We start from the raw sequence: 16,785 nt of genomic DNA, 5'->3' as shown, positions 1-16,785 counted from the left end.
GAGTAACACAAATAAATACTCAGTCTACAGCAGTATAGGAGTGAAAGGAACTAGACCACAAAACTTAGGATAAATTTCAAAAACAATATTTCAAGTGATAACATAAGCTGCAAAAAGACCATCTGGTGGGAATATAGCTGTGTATTTTAAAGTCAGAGCGTGATCCTAGGCATCACTTACAATACAAAAGTGCACAGGTCATCATGTGGCATGTGACAGCACCATGAGGGCGGGCGGGTCCTTTCTGGGAGGACTAGGGTAGAGAACCTTCAGAGGCAGTCCAGAGGAGGCTGAGAGCCACAGCTTCTCTCCAAACCTTTTATAGACTGTGGTTGAAACTTGGCAGCTCTACAGCTATAATCCCAGCACTAGGGAGGCTGAGGCAGAAGGAGAGTCATGACTTTGTGGCCAGTCTGGGCTTACTAGAGCATTCCAGATCAGACTGGGCTAGGTAGAAAAAGAAAAAAACAAAACATAACAAAACAAAAGATATACTTTTTAAGTGAGCTGTTGGAGCTGTGGGTTCTCAGTAACTACATTATTGCCTGTACCGGTTTACACTTTTGAAAGTCTATCATTTTGAAGGTTATATTTATATGATATTCGCCCATCCTTCTCCTCTGTCTTTCTGTATCTCCATGGACTCATACAATATTGCCAATAGCCATGTTAGTTTAGGTGCTGCTGACACAATGACAAAGACACTTAACAACACACCTCTGAGACAAGTGACAGAATCTGAGGGCAAGTGACAGAATCGTCAACAGCGATATTATCAAGGGGCAGGTGTTGATGCTGAAGGCCTGTGGCCTCCACAGTGGGTGCAGGACTACTGTTTCACTGCTCAAAGCCTCGCTTACTCACACCACCACGCCACCCACTGAGTCATTCACTTAACACAAGGAACTGGTACTTGAGGCAAGCAGGCTGGGGAGCTGGGTGGAGGAGAAAAACCTCTGCCTAAGGAAAGGCAATGACATCATCTGACAAAAAGGGAAGTGACCAGCTGCTCGGGTCATCTGATGTCTTTTCAATGGGTCTGCAGCTCACTGTAGAGTGGCTGAGCTTTCACTTCTGCTGAGGAGGAAGAAGAGGCCAGGGTAACTAAGAGAAAAGCTCTAGTCAGTCAGTGGAGATGAAGACAGGAGTGCCCCTGCAAAGGCAGCTGACCCCGTCTTGCCTGGGGAGGGTCTCTTACCCTCTCTGTCTTTCAGCTCTTAATATTTGTTTGTTTAGACTTTTGTTGATTTGTATGTGCATTTATGAGTGTATGTTACATGTGTGCGGTGCCCACAAAGGACAGAAAATGGTGCCAACCCTCCTAGAGTTAGAAGTACAGGCAGCTGTGAGTTTTCTTACATGGATGCTGGGAACTGCGAGTGCAGAAAATACTCTTAACTCTCTGGCCCCCTTGTTTTGGTGTGTGTGTGTGTGTGTGTGTGTGTGTGTGTGTGTGTGTGTGTGTGTGTGTTTTCATGTCACTGGCTACCCTCAAACTCACTATGTAGCTGAGGATGACTTTGAACTTCTAATCCTTCTGCCTCTACTTCCCACAATGCTACGGTTAGAAGGGTTAGAAGCAGACGGTAAACTTGGATTACTGGCAAGTGAAGTTAAGGCCTTGTCATGCTAGCTAGGCAAGCTCAGCACCTGAGCCACATCCCCAACCTGGCTCCTCTTTATTGAACACTAGGGGGAGATTCCTGAAGCCATGGAAACCCTAGCCTCTATGTTTTAGGGGATCCTTTTTCCTTTTCTCTTAAAAGTGGCAGCAGGAGCTTTAGCATCTTCTGTGCGCACATGGTCTAAGGCTCACTCTCTGACTTGTCGCTTTTCTCTTTAGTCCTTGCTAAATACACAAAGTACCCAGAAGTAGTATCCATTAGCCTGTTTAATCTCCAATTCCATGCCTCGGGCCCCTGGCCTCCCTTCTGTCCTGCTCCATGTTGGGTCGCCTGTAGACTGTTCCAGAAAGAGGTAGTTTTGAAGGAGAAGCTAGTAATGGGCTCCATCCCATCAGAGGAGTAAACACGCTGTGCTGTGGGCGTGGTCTGGAGCAGGAGTGTCTCTCAGAAGCAGTACCACATGCACATTTGAGGCTGCAAATAAGAAAGAATTTCCTGGCTGGAGGAACTGCTAAATAGCAGGGTGGATAACCAAGGGAGGCCTCGGAATCTCCTCTAGAGATCTTTAAAACTACGATACAATCTCCCATGTCTGCGATGCCTTTTGCAGTCCTGACTAGAGCCAGCCGGACTAGGTGCCTCATGGAGACTCCTCCCCAGGCCTGGGATCTGCCGTTTTTTTGCCTTCTCCTGCTCTTTACTTGGGGCTGAGCTCCTGTGGAGTCTCCTCCCCACTGGGAAGCTCCAGGACTGCAGAGCAGGCTTGTTTACGTCAGTCTCTCTCCTCCTCCCCCCCACACCTCTCTCCTTGTTCTCATATGGAAAGCTGGGCAAAGGTCAGGGTTGCCCAACGGCCCACACATAGTTTGGTAGTAGCATCAGACGCAGGCAAAACAGAGGGTTGATTCTAATGTCAGTGCATCTACTCCAAGCTCAAAACCTGGGTGAGAACAGAGACAATTAGATTTTTGCTAACAATCCACTCTAAATGAAAATATGATCCCACTAATTGATTTTAAATAGATTTTTAAAAAAGAATCCTTGGCTGCATTTCATCCTGAATACAGAGTTTCAAAAGTGTTCATTCCAGGGTTGGTTTTCCCCCCTTTCTTCTGGCTTAAACCCCAAATGGCCGAGATCCCAGTCTGAATAAACAGTGTGGGTGGTGACTGTTCTGTGGGGCCCAGTAGAGGATGCAATCACTTTCCTACTCTGCTCAGCATTAAATCAAGTGAAACTAGCTGGGGACTCCACAGCCTCCTCACCAAGGTACCAAAGGGCAGTACAAGTATTCTTTGCCCAAGGAGGGATGGAGCAGAAAAGGATTTCTCCTAGCTCTGCGCATTTGATTATTCATAAAGTTCGTTGACCTCACAGGCGGTTGTCAGATGATCTTGCTGAGGCCTGTGAATGGCATCCCAGGAATGCAGTGATGTGGGCAGCAACCCAGTGAGTTCATGCCACCAAGTGCTTTAAATGGGACAAATCAGTGGCTGCCCGGAATGCCTCCAGTGGGACCAGAACCAGGGGCTAATCAGTAATTCAATATCACCTAAGCATTGCTGGATCTTCAAAAGTGATCCCTGGAAATAAAAAAAACTTAGGACAACTCCCATAGGGACGCCAGGAGCTGGGGAGTGGGGGTGGGGGGTAGAGGCTACAGCAATGGGAGGGTGAGTCTGCAGGGTTACTGCTGCAGCAGGCTGCAAATACATGCATGTTCAGTGTTCTTTCCCCACTTCAGAGGTAATGCTTTCTGATTTCCTTGCTACTGACATTAGAAGAAGATGAAGAAGCAATCCTATTCCTAAATACCCAGCTGGGCTTGAGGCGGGCAGTGGAGTCTCTGTTTACTGAGACAGTTTTAATATAATACAGCCTTCATATGCGTATGCAGTAATTATACCTACTTGTCAGTGAATGCCCTGAAATATGCTTTCCATGCAAATAGAGCTGAGTTTTCCTATTTTACACTCGATCTGGGGCAGCCTCTGTTCTACTGGCAACCAGACTATGGAGAGTATGGGAAAGCAAGACCAAGCTGGTCTCTGCTTCTCCGTAAAAGGAGACAGGGTGCACCCAGTCAGTGCAGGGGGTCTCTGACTCTGAGAAACTTGAACTACTTGCCCTTGGTGCTTCTTAAAACATTTCTGGTACCTTATTGAGTGTTTGGTAGTTTCTTTCAGTAGCTTTCTCACCAAATGCACTCACTTTATCAATCAAAATATTATGCTTTGCCTGGGCAATACTTCAACAGTTGCATCTTAAGTCAAGACTGCATTGTTTTTAATTCTGGTCCCTTTAGTACTATGAATAGAAAGAATGAGTACCAGAATTTAGGCAACAATTTTGATAGCCTGCTAGAAGCAGAACTGAAGGACTCTCACTTATTTCACTTTTAAAGGAATTTGCAGTTCTAGACTCCTTTATGAAGTCAACCACCTAAGTTTGAATGCGGGAGTCTGACTATATACCTATGTCCATTTAATAAGTGTTTCAAAGGCACACAGTGGGAGCTGGGGATGCTGTTCAGCTGGTGGGTTGCTGTGTGGCATGCACAATGTCTTGGTGTTGATAGTCCGTATCAATTAGATAAGCAGAGCATGGCGTTATACACCTGACATCTCAGTATTTTGGAGGTGGGAGGATGAGAAGTTCATGGCCATCCTCAATCACACAGTGAATTGAAGTCATCTCAAGAAAGAAAGGGAGGAAGGGAGGGAGTCAGGCAAACTAAGCATTATATAAACACACAAAAGGCTTAAATCCTCAAGCAGGTTTTAAGTGAAAAGGAAGGTCCTATTCCCAACAATATCAATCTGGACAGGGTTCTTTTCATGTGTGGCTCTTTCCAGGTGGGTGGCTGACCCTTAAAGAGTTTCAACAAGCCAATAAGAATTTACCAACAGCTCACTTACACTTAGACATGATGGCATTCTGCAGGAGAATCATACTGCTGACAGCTAGTATTCTATAATTTTATCTTGTTTTTAAGTCTTCCATTAATGTCTAAGTGGTTCTCTTTCAAAATCCTTTGAGATCTATAGCATTTATTTGTATTTTGTTGAGTGAACAGTCAGTAAAAAATGTAAACAAATTCCTGCTTTCTGCAGCCTGAACAAGGAAAGCCTTCCTTTAAATCCTCAAACATTTTTATAAGTATGATTATCCCCATAGTGACAGGAAGCTCGCATCCTGATAAAGACATTTGCACACAAAGTAATATCTGAAATCATTTCCACCCTTCAAATACTAAAATTTATAAATTTCCATAAAATAAATGACTTTTATTTCTCTTGAAATTCCTATTGGGAAATTACTGAGAGCCACAGTTTTGGAAGCAATATCTGTGCACAGCTCAATTCCTGCTCTCTATCAGGGGTCCTCACCATCTCTGAACTACCACAGCAACTTAGCTATTTCTTATTGATAGTACAGCTACACTCTGCCTTGTCAGCTTGACTCCTCTTTATACTCCCCATTGTCTTTACAGAGTTAGCAACTAATAAGATAATAAATGAGTGAGTAAATTTCATGAACTTCTTGGTAGTTTTTAGTAAATGACCAAGTCACATGGTCTCTATCATAATTATTCATCACTGCAGTTACAGTGAGAAAGAAGACATAAACAAGTGAGCATAGCTATGTTCCAATAAAACTTTATTTACAAAAACAATAGGTGAGTTTCACTCATTGAAAACAAAACATACAATACCAATATGCCAGAAAAGTTGTGCGCAGGGGTACATTAGTGGCAAGCCTTTTGTAGGGGGGGGGGTGACAATTGCAATCCCATTGGTTGGGAAGCCTACTCTACAAGATAGAACTCACATCTGTTATTATAATGGGTAAATGCCCATGGCTATGGACGTCTTTTTGCAGCAGTAATATCAGAGCCTTATAAGCGGTCAAGGTGCTGAGAATGAGTGACCGCTGACTACTAGTCCACAAATAGGACATTGTTACCATTCCTGTCAAGATCCAGTGCTCATCACAGAAGAGGGAGAGGTAAGAGCAAGTTGCCATGGAGTGTTGTCTTCTAGGTATGATATGATATGGCCATTTCAACCTTGGACTCTCAGCAGCTGGGATTATTTGTACAAGACCAACTCAAGATCAGGCCCATCCACATCCTGTCATGAGGCAGGGAGAGATTCCTAAAGCCTTGCCTCTCCCTGAGGTCAATGATAGTTAACACTTGCTGGCAAAAATATTTTCTTTCATGGTGTAGCAACTGGTAAGGAGTCCATACTCTTGTAAGCAGCTCTCAAGCATGCTTTTGTAAGCAGCCCTGACTAAATGCATTAGACTACACACGGCAAGAAAATAAAAGGGCTACTAGCTTGAAAGAGGAGTAGAGGACCAAGGGAGGGTAATTGGAGTGAATATGATTAAAATATAATACGCATATTGTAAAACTATCATAATAAAACCCATCATATGTACAGTATATGGGTTTTTTTTAAAGTTAAAGAAACTAGTGAACAAGATTTGGCCCATACCCAGTTTTCTGACTCTGACCCATGGCTTTCCATAATCTGAGGATACTAAATTTTTATAATACCTATGTATAATTAGGGTTCAGAAAATATAAATGGCAAATAATTGTTTAGGACCTCGATAGCAATAAATTCAATAAAACAAAGCAACACCAACAGAAATTAGCAACCCTCTCAAACATATTTCATGTTTGGTTAATTTCTGTACTGTATTCTTAAGGACTAATTCTCATATCAAAATATAGAGGTCATAGCATACTCTCTCTACCATCATTCCTGAGGAAACAAACTACTGTGCCTGGGGCTGGTTTATGGTGAACGTGAGACTTCCCCAGAAAACTGGCCTGTTCTACATCCACTAGGTCATCTGGTCTCTGTTTTGACTGTTAACCCCTTCCCAACGCCCTTAACAAAAAAGAAACTCTTTTGTTTGACAACTTCATGGAAAACAGCCAGCTACAAAGAAGACTCCAGGATCTCAAACAATCCACCAACACAGACCACTAAAAGATGCCATGAGCACCTGGGAAAAGCAAGATGTTCCCAGGCGGCCACCTGCATTATCAGGTCATTTTATTTTATGGGGAAAAAATATAATTTTAACAAGGAGCTGCATTTTAATTGTGTGGATACTAAAAAGATGTAAAGTCCAATGGCCAACTATTAGTTTTAGAAAGATTCAACAAGTATCTTCTGTGGTATAAGGAGATGGGTTGGCAAACCACATATGACTTTGAGCAGGTGACATTTTTTTTCTGTCTATTTTCAAGTAGTATGAATAGAACCCATCTGCCTTCCCCAGACTGTGGTCAAGCAGTTCTAGGTGATTCTTCAAGGAAAGAACTATGCAATCTTAGCCCTTCCATTGCACCAAGTTTCTCTTCAACACCAGGTTACAACAACCACAACAGCAACTGGAAGGGCTCCCTGCCTTACAGAAATGGAAGTGATTGAGTGTGGTGGCAAATACTGGTGATCCCAGCACTTGACAGGAGGATAGAGGCAGAAGAATCATAACCTGGGAATTGAGAGGAGGAAGGAGGAGGAAAAGCAAATAGGAGGAAAGTGAAAGCAAAGGAAGGGGAAGGGGAGAGGGAGGAGGAGGGAGAGTCACAATACAGCCACAACAGCTCAGCTCACACTATCACATTCAGCCTGGGTGACTTGAAGGGGCAGAACTGACTTTGATGTAACCCAACACCTTTACATTACAGGACTAAGAGATCAGCACGTGACTTAGGCCCCCATTGATTTAACCAAATGCCTAAAGCCTATAATGTCTCTCCAGTGGCAAGGTCAAGAGAACTGAGCCACAGCCCAAAGCAAAGATGAGACGGGCATTATTATGTCAGTGGCCATTCCGCACTGCTTTCCGCCCCTTTGTTCCTTTTTGCTGTTTGCTGAATTTTCTGCCCATCTAGTCATACTACAGTTTCCAATTACAAGGGGTCCCTAACTTAAACACTTCTCCTCGCCATTGTTCAACCAACATCTTGCAAGCAAAGCACTATTATTTATGGAGCCTTAATTTACAGTGGATAAAATTTCAAATTGCTCAAACATATATGACCATGCACTTAGGATTCTTATTGCAGTCTTTGTTGCAAAACAGAGATAAGTTAAAAGGAGGAATTTCAAGCCAGACACAGTGATGCACACCTGTAATCCCAGCACTCAGGGAGGCAGAGGCAGGAGGATCTCTATGAGTTCAAAGCCAGCCTGGTCTACAAAGTGAGTCCAGGACAGCCAAGGCTACACAGAGAAACCATGTCTCAGAAAACAACAACACAAAACAACAACAACAAAAAGAATTTTATAGAGTGAAGAGAGAAAGGGTATTGTTATAAGGACAGAGTGAAGTTACCCAAGACATTATTTACACAAACGTAGGCCAAGTTTTACATCAGTAACAGAAGTCTTCAGGTGACACGAGAAAGTCACTGAAGAAGGCTGGAAGCATCCACAGCCCACTCTTCAGCGGAGGAAGGAGGCTGAGCAAAGAGGACAAGAAAGCTCTACTCTTTATTCTCTTCTGTTTCTACCAAAAGAAATCGAGCCAGCATGTCCATGGAGCACACCTGACCTGTTTCCCTTAAATGAGCCTCCTACCGTGCATACCAGGATTCAAATCGATGGCATAAGAGGAAGATAATGAGTAAGTCAAGGCTGTATGGACCATATTTGTGCTAGTGTTGAAGTAGATGGTCTTCATTTGCCCTGGGGCCTCATGAGAACAGGGTTTACTTTTAGCTCGCAAGTCATGTGTGCTTGTGCGTGCATATGTGCATGCGTGTCTGTGTCTGCGTATGTCTGTCTGTCTGTATGTCTCTGTGTGTGTGTGTGTGTGTGTGTGTGTGTGTGTGTGTGTGTCTGTCTGTCTGTCTGTCTCTGCCTGTCTGTCTCTGTCTCTCTGTCTCTGTCTCTCTCTGTGTGTGTGTGTGGGGGGGGGCATACATGTGGAGGTCAGAGGACAACCTCAGGTACCAGTCCTTACCTTGAGTCAGGTCTCTTATTCACAGCCGTGGAGGCCAGGCTAGCCACAGATGTTCAGGAATTCTTGTCTCCTCTCATCTCACCTTAAGAGTGCTAAAATGACAGATGCCCAGTAGTACATGCTTCTGGGATTGAAACTCAGGTCCTCACAATTGTGTGGCAAGCATTTTGCCCAACTTAGCTTTCTCCTCAGCCCCAACACCTATCTGAAATACGAAATATTTGAAGAGTCTACCTTGAGATTTCCAGAAGTTTCATTTGGCAAAGTAAACATCTCCTCTCATAAGTGGTTTTAGAACAATACAGGTGAAAACCTTTCTCATCCATCATCCTATAGTTAACTTGTAAGAATTTTTGCTTCAGAAACAGGACCATATGAGTTTATTTCATCAGTCCCTGGCAGCATTCTGTGAAGAACTCACACAGAAACTCAAGGAAACAAAAAGAGAGAGAAACTTGCAGAGCCTGCATTGGGCCCCTCCACATTCCTGTTTTAAGCATTGCAAGATTGATCCTAGGCCACAGATGCAGCTTTTGGATGTCAGATCTGGAGACAGATGTTTTTCCTTAAGTCTGTTGTCTCTCCCTCAGTCTGTTTATAGCATGTTTCCATTTCAGCCTGCACCTTGAGTTCTCACTGCTAACTGCGCGGCCTGAGGGTTTCCTGCTTCCACACACAAAGGGGTGTTTTTAAAAATCATTTGTTCTGATTTCTGTAAGAAATGTGCCCACTCTTCAAGTGTCCCATTAACCCCTTCCTGGCATGCTTGCTTTCTCATTCACCATCAGGAGATACTGTAGGAAACACCCCATCAAAATCATGATGCCTTCAAATTCTGTGCACCATAAAGTGTTTGGTTCCTCTCAGGAGTCAACTACTGAATCTACAGAGCTGGTATTACTAGCATCTGGAACTGACTTGGTAGCAACTGACAGGCTCCCATAGCTAGTCAAAATTGCTGACTCAACGTGTGTGTGTGTGTGTGTGTGTGTGTGTGTGTGTGTGTGTGTGTTACGGGTGCACATATATGCAGGTGAATGCATGTATGTGTATGTTTGCAGGTATACATGTGTGCAAGCACAGGTATATGTGAGGATGTGTATACATGCATGCATGTGGAGGACAGAGCAAAACTGAACATTCCTTGGGTGTTTACTCACCTTATCTTTTTGACATAGGGTCTGTCATTGACCCAGAACTCACCAGTTTGGCTAGATGGACTGACTATCGAGTCTCAGGGATCTGCCTCTCTTGGGCTAACTCCTGACCTTACCGTTCTGAATGAGATATCACCTCAACCTAAATCAATCTTTTTTTCCCTTTGTTTGCTCCTTTTTTGCTCTGGGCTTACACTTGTCTCTGTATAAATTAGGGTAAAGAACTGCATTTATCAGCTGCATTTATCCAGGGCAGCCAGATGCAGCAGTAAAGCTCAGAATCCTTCCCCTATAGGCTGATGTGAAACCCAGTCCAGACCAAAAGAGGCTAACATCCACTGCTAGTGCTCATACCTAGAACTGCCGATACACAAGGGAGTTCTTGTCAGTGATGAGGCAGCTCTATGTCCTGTTGACTGTGGTGGCTTCAGGAACCTAGATATAGCATAACGCATGTGCACACACATGCACGCTACATACAAGATTACATACATGATTCTAGACATTCCAGATTACCAAGCTGTTACCACCAGGGAAAAGGCAGGAAAAGAGACATATGGGACTTTCTACATCATCCTTGCAGCTTCCTGTGAGGTACAGTTATTTAAAAATTAAAAAAGAAAAACATTTTGAGTTTCTGAAAATGTCTGCAGAGATGGTGGTATGTGTCTGGCAGCAGCTTGCTCGATATGACCTGATTGCTTTCTACTAGTCGCATGATTTTAAAAAATATTTATTTTTTATTTACTGTGTATGAGTGTGCATACATGTACTTGTGCATGTGTGCTTCCATGCATGTGAGCATATGTACATGAGAGAAAGTGTCCAAGGAGTCTAGTGGTGTCTGATCCCCTGGACAGAGAGTTACAGACAATTGCGAGGCACCTGGCGTGAGTTCTGGGAATTGAACTTGTGCCCTCTGGACGAGCAGCAGGGACTCTTAACTGCTGAGCCACATCTTCAGCCTGTCACATGACTTTTAAGTGTTTTCTAAGATATTCCTCTAAGAAATAAAGTTATATCACTTTTGGACTCACAAAATCGAGGTTCTTTGAATATGAGTTATGGAGACAGAGTGTCAAGTCATAGCTGGGCTTCAGAAAGGCCCATCTTGGGCTCACCAGCATCCCTGCCTCTCTGTCTGTATTCTAACAGCAGAATCTGATGCTGTGTGAGTGTTCTCAATGGCCTAGAGGTGGAAGGAATATTCAGGTTGGAGCCTCCAATGGGAAATTCCATAGGAGGTCATTCTGCAGAAGATAGGGAGGAAAGGATGGTCTAATTTAGTCAAGGCCTTGTTCTTGCTCCTGTCTCCAAGCTTATCCCAGGACTTCCCATGGCTGCTTCCTCATCTGAGTTCCACACCAAAGTAAAATCAGAGTTTAGTGACCTCATCTAAGGCAGTCTTTCCCTTCCCAGTGTTCCCCGCATCATCTATTCCATCTACCAAGACCTCATTCTTCATAATACGTATTGTCTGTATCTAAGTCTTCTCTCATGAAGACCATGAGAATTTTGCCTCATAACTAGCCTTCAGCATTGTTGACAGACTGACATTTGTTGGCTGTATGATGGGAAATGTTTTCGAAAGGAACACCTCCAAAGCCAGAGACCATGATCAGACAATGGGAATTCCCAATCACACTGATGATTGTGATTTCACACAAGTATTAATTACTCATCATCAGCTTTAGCATATTGTTCATTTTGTTTGACCAGGAGAAGGAACATGACAATTTAAGTGGTGTCCTCAAGGTGAGTAGCTGAGTTCATCTCCTGTAAGGTTCCCAGCAAAAAGAAATGGCTCCTGTGGAATGTTCTGTCTGAACTAGAAAGACAGCAAGCAGGAAAGGCATTGCACATAGACAGAAAAGTGGAAAGAGGGGAGCAGACAGCTACAAAATATCCACGAGGCACAGTTTTTTTTTCAAAGATATAATCCAATGTTGATGCTTCTTTAACTTGTAAGTCAGCCTGCAACGGGCAAGAACAGGGGATTGTGTCCTGTGGCAGGGAAAGAGAAAATAGATTCTAAGCACAGAGAGGCAAGAAAGTGGGAGGGAAATGGCTTCTAAGACACAGTCATGGTCTACTCAACCTGTCTGGGATACTGTTATCACTACCTACACTTGACCTCAGAGGGTTGGGGATGAGGGCTGCCCTCTCACCAACTCACTGAACTGTCCAGGGCTCACCTATCCACCCAGAACACATCTGTCATGCCTCTGCCTAACACAGGTGAGACTTGGATAGCCCACCATGTCCTGTGCTGCCCTGACAACTCACAGGCTTTTGAAATTTGGGGAAATATTTTAAACAAATTGGTAGTCTTACATGTATCTGCTCTAGTGGAGAATAAAGAATTCTCCAGAAGACTCCTTAAGAATTCTGAGAATAAGAAACTGGGAGGCCAGTGACCCCAAGACGTTAAAAGCATGCATGAGCCAAGCAGCCCAAAAGCTAGTCTTCTGATCCCAAAGTCAGCATGTTCAGAGTGACTCCCTTTCATTTCATGCTTCTCTTAAAAGAAAACAGGGTGGACTGTTTCAGTGAATAACAAAAGGTCAGAGAAACGCTACTCACAACATGAGCAAAATAACTGCTCAACCTGCCAGAACATTTCCAAAAGCCTAACAGGCAAAGAAACCCAGTGGCGGAAAAAAAAAAAATCCACAAATCTGACCAGCGAAAGGAAGTGGTCTTTCTCAGTGAAACCCGCCACAGGCCTCCAGCCCCATGTCATCAACAAGAAATAAACACAAAGATCAGTTTCAACCAATGCTGAGATGTCACATCCCTCATTTAAAAAAAAAAAAAAAGGTCTCTTGTGTCTATAGTTTAATTTTCCAGGCTCCTCCCCTTAGGTTTGGTTTTGACTTCAAGTGTGGAAGTGGTGGTCAGATGACTGTAAGCTCAAATAAACTTACAAACATTTCAAGTGAGGCACCTAAGGCTGGATGCCACATGTGTCTTTTATCTACAGAGCTTCCCTGAAGAGAATGAAGTCCTGAGTATAAGAGGTTTTAACAAGACAGGGAATAAACCTATCTGTGTCATACTATGGCATGCTATGGATACTCCCTTAACCAGTACTGAATCAATAATCTGGTAGGATGCTGTCTCTCCCACAGTGCATCCTGGCCTAGTCACAAAGGCAGTGGGACACTTGATGGGGACTTCCAGACTTGTTGCAAAGATGGCTGCTTCTTACTCTTCTCTAGCCTCCTCTAGGCCCTGCGAGTGGCTGAAGCTTAGCATATTCATTTGGGTTGACTCAAATGACATCCACATTCTACCACATTTCTGGATTATAACAGAAGGGCAGATGTTGGCACACTATTTCCCATGAAATGGCCTTATAAGACTGACAAGATGTTAGCTGGCTAGCTGGGGACAAAATAATCCTCGCTCTATGGTATAATCTATTTCAGAAATGTCTCACACTATCACTATGCTCATTTCGAAATCGCTGTACACAGATCATGTCATGGGCTCAGAGACGCAGCCAAAAAACCTGCCAAATCAGCATTTCCCAAGAGGTTATCAGAGTCTTCTGCAATGAATGCCTGCAAGTGGCCGAGGGAGCTACTGTGTTATAAGGGGCACACGTGGCATTGTGAACCAGAGCGGTTTTTCTTTCATGTCTACTTGTTGAACGTGCCACTAAGTCCACTTGGTTCTTTCTTCATATTACTGTGATGGACACTGCCCACTCAACTCTCTCATTTGTCTCCTGTTCTTTAACTCCTGGCTTAACAACATCACAGATTCTCAGAAAGTCAGACCTCAAAGTGCTCTTAAAAATACGCACACACTAAAGGTCAACCCCAAGTTTAGCAGAGGGTTGTTAAGCAAAACCTGCAGTGCAGGGACAGGCCTCGGATATCAAAACAACACTTGGCTCACTGTGTACAATGGTAATTTCAAGGACCTGCTGCTTTCTCTTTCCCTGCAGGATAGTCAATTGATAAACTATGTGAGTACTCTTTTTCATATCAATAGCTTCACAATTCAAACCTAAAAACCCAGGCTTCCTTTAGGTACCTTGAGGATGACGATGAGTGGAACTGCTGCCTTTGTAGGATGGAAGGAAGGATTGTACGTTGCTTGTCACAGCACTTAACATGAAGCCAGGCTTAAAGACACCATGAACTTTCAATATCGATGTGAGGTGGGGTGGGAGTGTGGTAACTTCAGCATTTAAAAGTCCTTAAGTAGCAAACAGTGATCAGCGCCAAATAGTATTTTATATGTGATGTTCCCACTGTCTCAAAGACATCACTGAGATTTTTACTCACAAAGATTATTAGATATAATGGAGAAGTGAATTTTGACCACAACTTGTTAAATCTTAAACATCACTGGACAAAGAATTTGCTTTCAAGTTAGCTGAAAACATACCAACACTCAAACTATTTAACATTTGTGCTTATTAACATAAGAATCCTCCTATCAACTCACTTTTTGCATATATCTTCACGTCTCAGAGAGTCAGGAAACTCATAAAAATGCTGTTTTGATTTAACCTCGCATGCCTACAATGTTAGCATTTGGGAGGCGGAAGCCACAGAACCTGGTGGAACATTCTTGGCTACATAGCAAGTTCAAGACTAGTCTGAGCCACATTGGACCCTGTCTTTCAAGAAAGGGTGTTTTGTTTTGTTTTGTTTAATCTCAGTGGTGTTTTACTTTTAGATGCAAGTAAATACAATAGAGCCAGTTTTGTGTAGGCTCTACATGGCAGGCATTCTGCAGAGATAGCAATGTCAGTAATGTAACAGTCAGCTCTACAGCAGGAGGGGATAGTACCAGAAAGTAAAGAGGACCTGGGAAACCAGAAGCATACAACACCTGCAGTGCCACACCTCCTTGGTTATAAGTGAATGGCCACACCCGTTGGTTATAAGTGAATGGCCCCACAACAGGCACCGAGTCTAAATAGAAACATATTTCAATAGCAGCTGAAATTATTCCCAGGATGCACTCCGATTGAGTGCTTTCTCATTACGTAGAACCCCACCCCTGCAGCACTTGTGATGGAGAGGGCACTACTCCACGCTCTGAACAACCACCTGAGGAAGACACTGCTTCGCTTGACACTGTGCAAAGGAGGAAAGGGAGCCACTGATGACCTCCAGTGTCAGAGGGCAGAGCTGGGGTTTGGGACCAGGCAATGGCTCAGTGCAGACAACAACTGGCACCTCACCTACCACCTGCCATGTTGGGTATGACGTTTATTCAAAGAATTCCCACATCTTTCCACCCCCTTCCACTCTGTCCTTCCACTCCGTCCTTCCACAGGGATGCACTGCAACTTTCAGAAAAGAATCCACATAATCTCTGCATGTAACGCTACAGTATATCGTTAGGGGTAGCCTAGACACCACAGAGTCTTTATAAGAGGGTTCTGAGCCCTTTCTCCAAACATCAGGTCAAAATCTCTCCATGAGAACTTATTAGCAGTGTAAGTTTGAGTGGAGGCCTTCTTAATTCCTTCTATAGTCTAGATATGAATGATATAATTACTAGAGTTTAAAACACTTGTCTGTTTTTAGGAAACTTAGTTTTTTAAATTTGGGATTCCCTTGCATTTTGGAATGATGACTCTCAGTAAATCGTGGGCAAGATGGAAATAATATACATACTTGTGGCTATGAGGAACTAACCAGAAAAAACAAGGAAAGAAACTCTTAGGAGTTCAGGTTCCAAAAGCTGCTGTTGCTTCCTTTTCTGCCAAGCATGTCTCCTGTCAAGATCAGTCCCCACCTGTGTCTCACATGCTTGAAGCACATACAAAGTCACTGTTTATTTCCACCCACAGAGCACTTGCTAGAGTTTTCTCACCACAGTTTTTACTTTCAGGAGTCACAGCTTGCTTGGAAAGAGTCTTTGATGTACAGTCAACTCCTAACACTGGAGAATGTTTGCTTTCGAGATAAAGGGATGCCTGCCTGGTGGCTTTTCTGATTTACAACAATGGCCATGTACAACATGACTGAACAAAGACCAGGGCATGCTTCGATGGAAACCCATCTTCCTTTGCAGGAAGTTCCTCTGACTTGGGGTCATAATGGCCAGTGCTAGCTTTTTACAGTGTCATATTAGTGAAACTTCCAAATGTTGCATGCTAAAATAATAAGTGTATCCAAACTCTGGGTCACAGAGAAGGTATGAATGTGTGTGTGTGTGTGTGTGTGTGTGTGTGTGTGTGTGTGTGTGTGTGTGTGTGTCTATGTGTGTGTGTGTATGTGTGTGGTGGGGGCGGGGGCAGGGGGTGTCCTGCTCTTGCTTGTCATACTGAGTATTGGATTTCAACTAAAGTAAAGATCAGTTCTTCAAGAGAGTATCAAAAGTACTGTCCTGGCAGTCCACGGGCAGCTTGCTCCCCAGATCCCTGCAATACTGATCTGAAAAGAACATAAAGACCAAGCTGTGGAATCTTCCAATGGTCCTAGGGAATGTGGGCAAAACATAGAAAGCTATATACCTGGGTCTGAGCTTCTGATGGAATCCAGTTATTTGGTGCACTGACCTTAATAAAGGACGTGGAGTTACAAGTTTATTCCTAGCAGGGTATGTGGAAGACACAGAGGGAAAAAGCCTGGCACTTCATATCATAATCTCTCCATTACTGACAGAAGGGCCAAGGCCCGAAAAAACTGGATAGATTGGTATGGCTTAGCACTGGCCACTTTCCCCAGCTTCACAAATTATAACCAGACACTTGCTATAGTATATGCTACCAGTCACCGGTGAGAAGTAACAGGAAAACAGGCTGCTCAGTATAAGCCATTATTTCTGACAGAATAACAGAGCCTGATGATATCACAATTCGGAGCCCCAGCCTCCTTTTGCAGAGACTGGCCCGTGTCCCAAGGCTTAAATGCCATCACTAACGATACTTTACAGAACACACTTTTGAATGCTCCTAATTAGAAAGCCACACCTGATTCATTGGAATTCACATGGTAAGAACAAAAATCACACAAACTAAAACTGAAATGGATCAG

General features: G+C 43.5%; 1 protein-coding gene across 1 annotated transcript in view; it reads right to left on the bottom strand.

Annotated features, from left to right (window-relative positions):
- Bcl2 (BCL2 apoptosis regulator) overlaps nt 1-16,785 on the bottom strand; it is a 176,089-nt gene that overhangs the window by 95,309 nt on the left and 63,995 nt on the right. The window lies entirely within an intron of this gene.

The sequence above is a fragment of the Acomys russatus genome, chromosome 6 (assembly GCF_903995435.1).
Source record: "Acomys russatus chromosome 6, mAcoRus1.1, whole genome shotgun sequence".
In the NCBI taxonomy this organism is placed as follows: domain Eukaryota; kingdom Metazoa; phylum Chordata; class Mammalia; order Rodentia; family Muridae; genus Acomys; species Acomys russatus.
The sequence above is the reverse complement of the archived record's forward strand: the minus strand, read 5'-3'. Positions and strand labels throughout refer to the sequence as shown.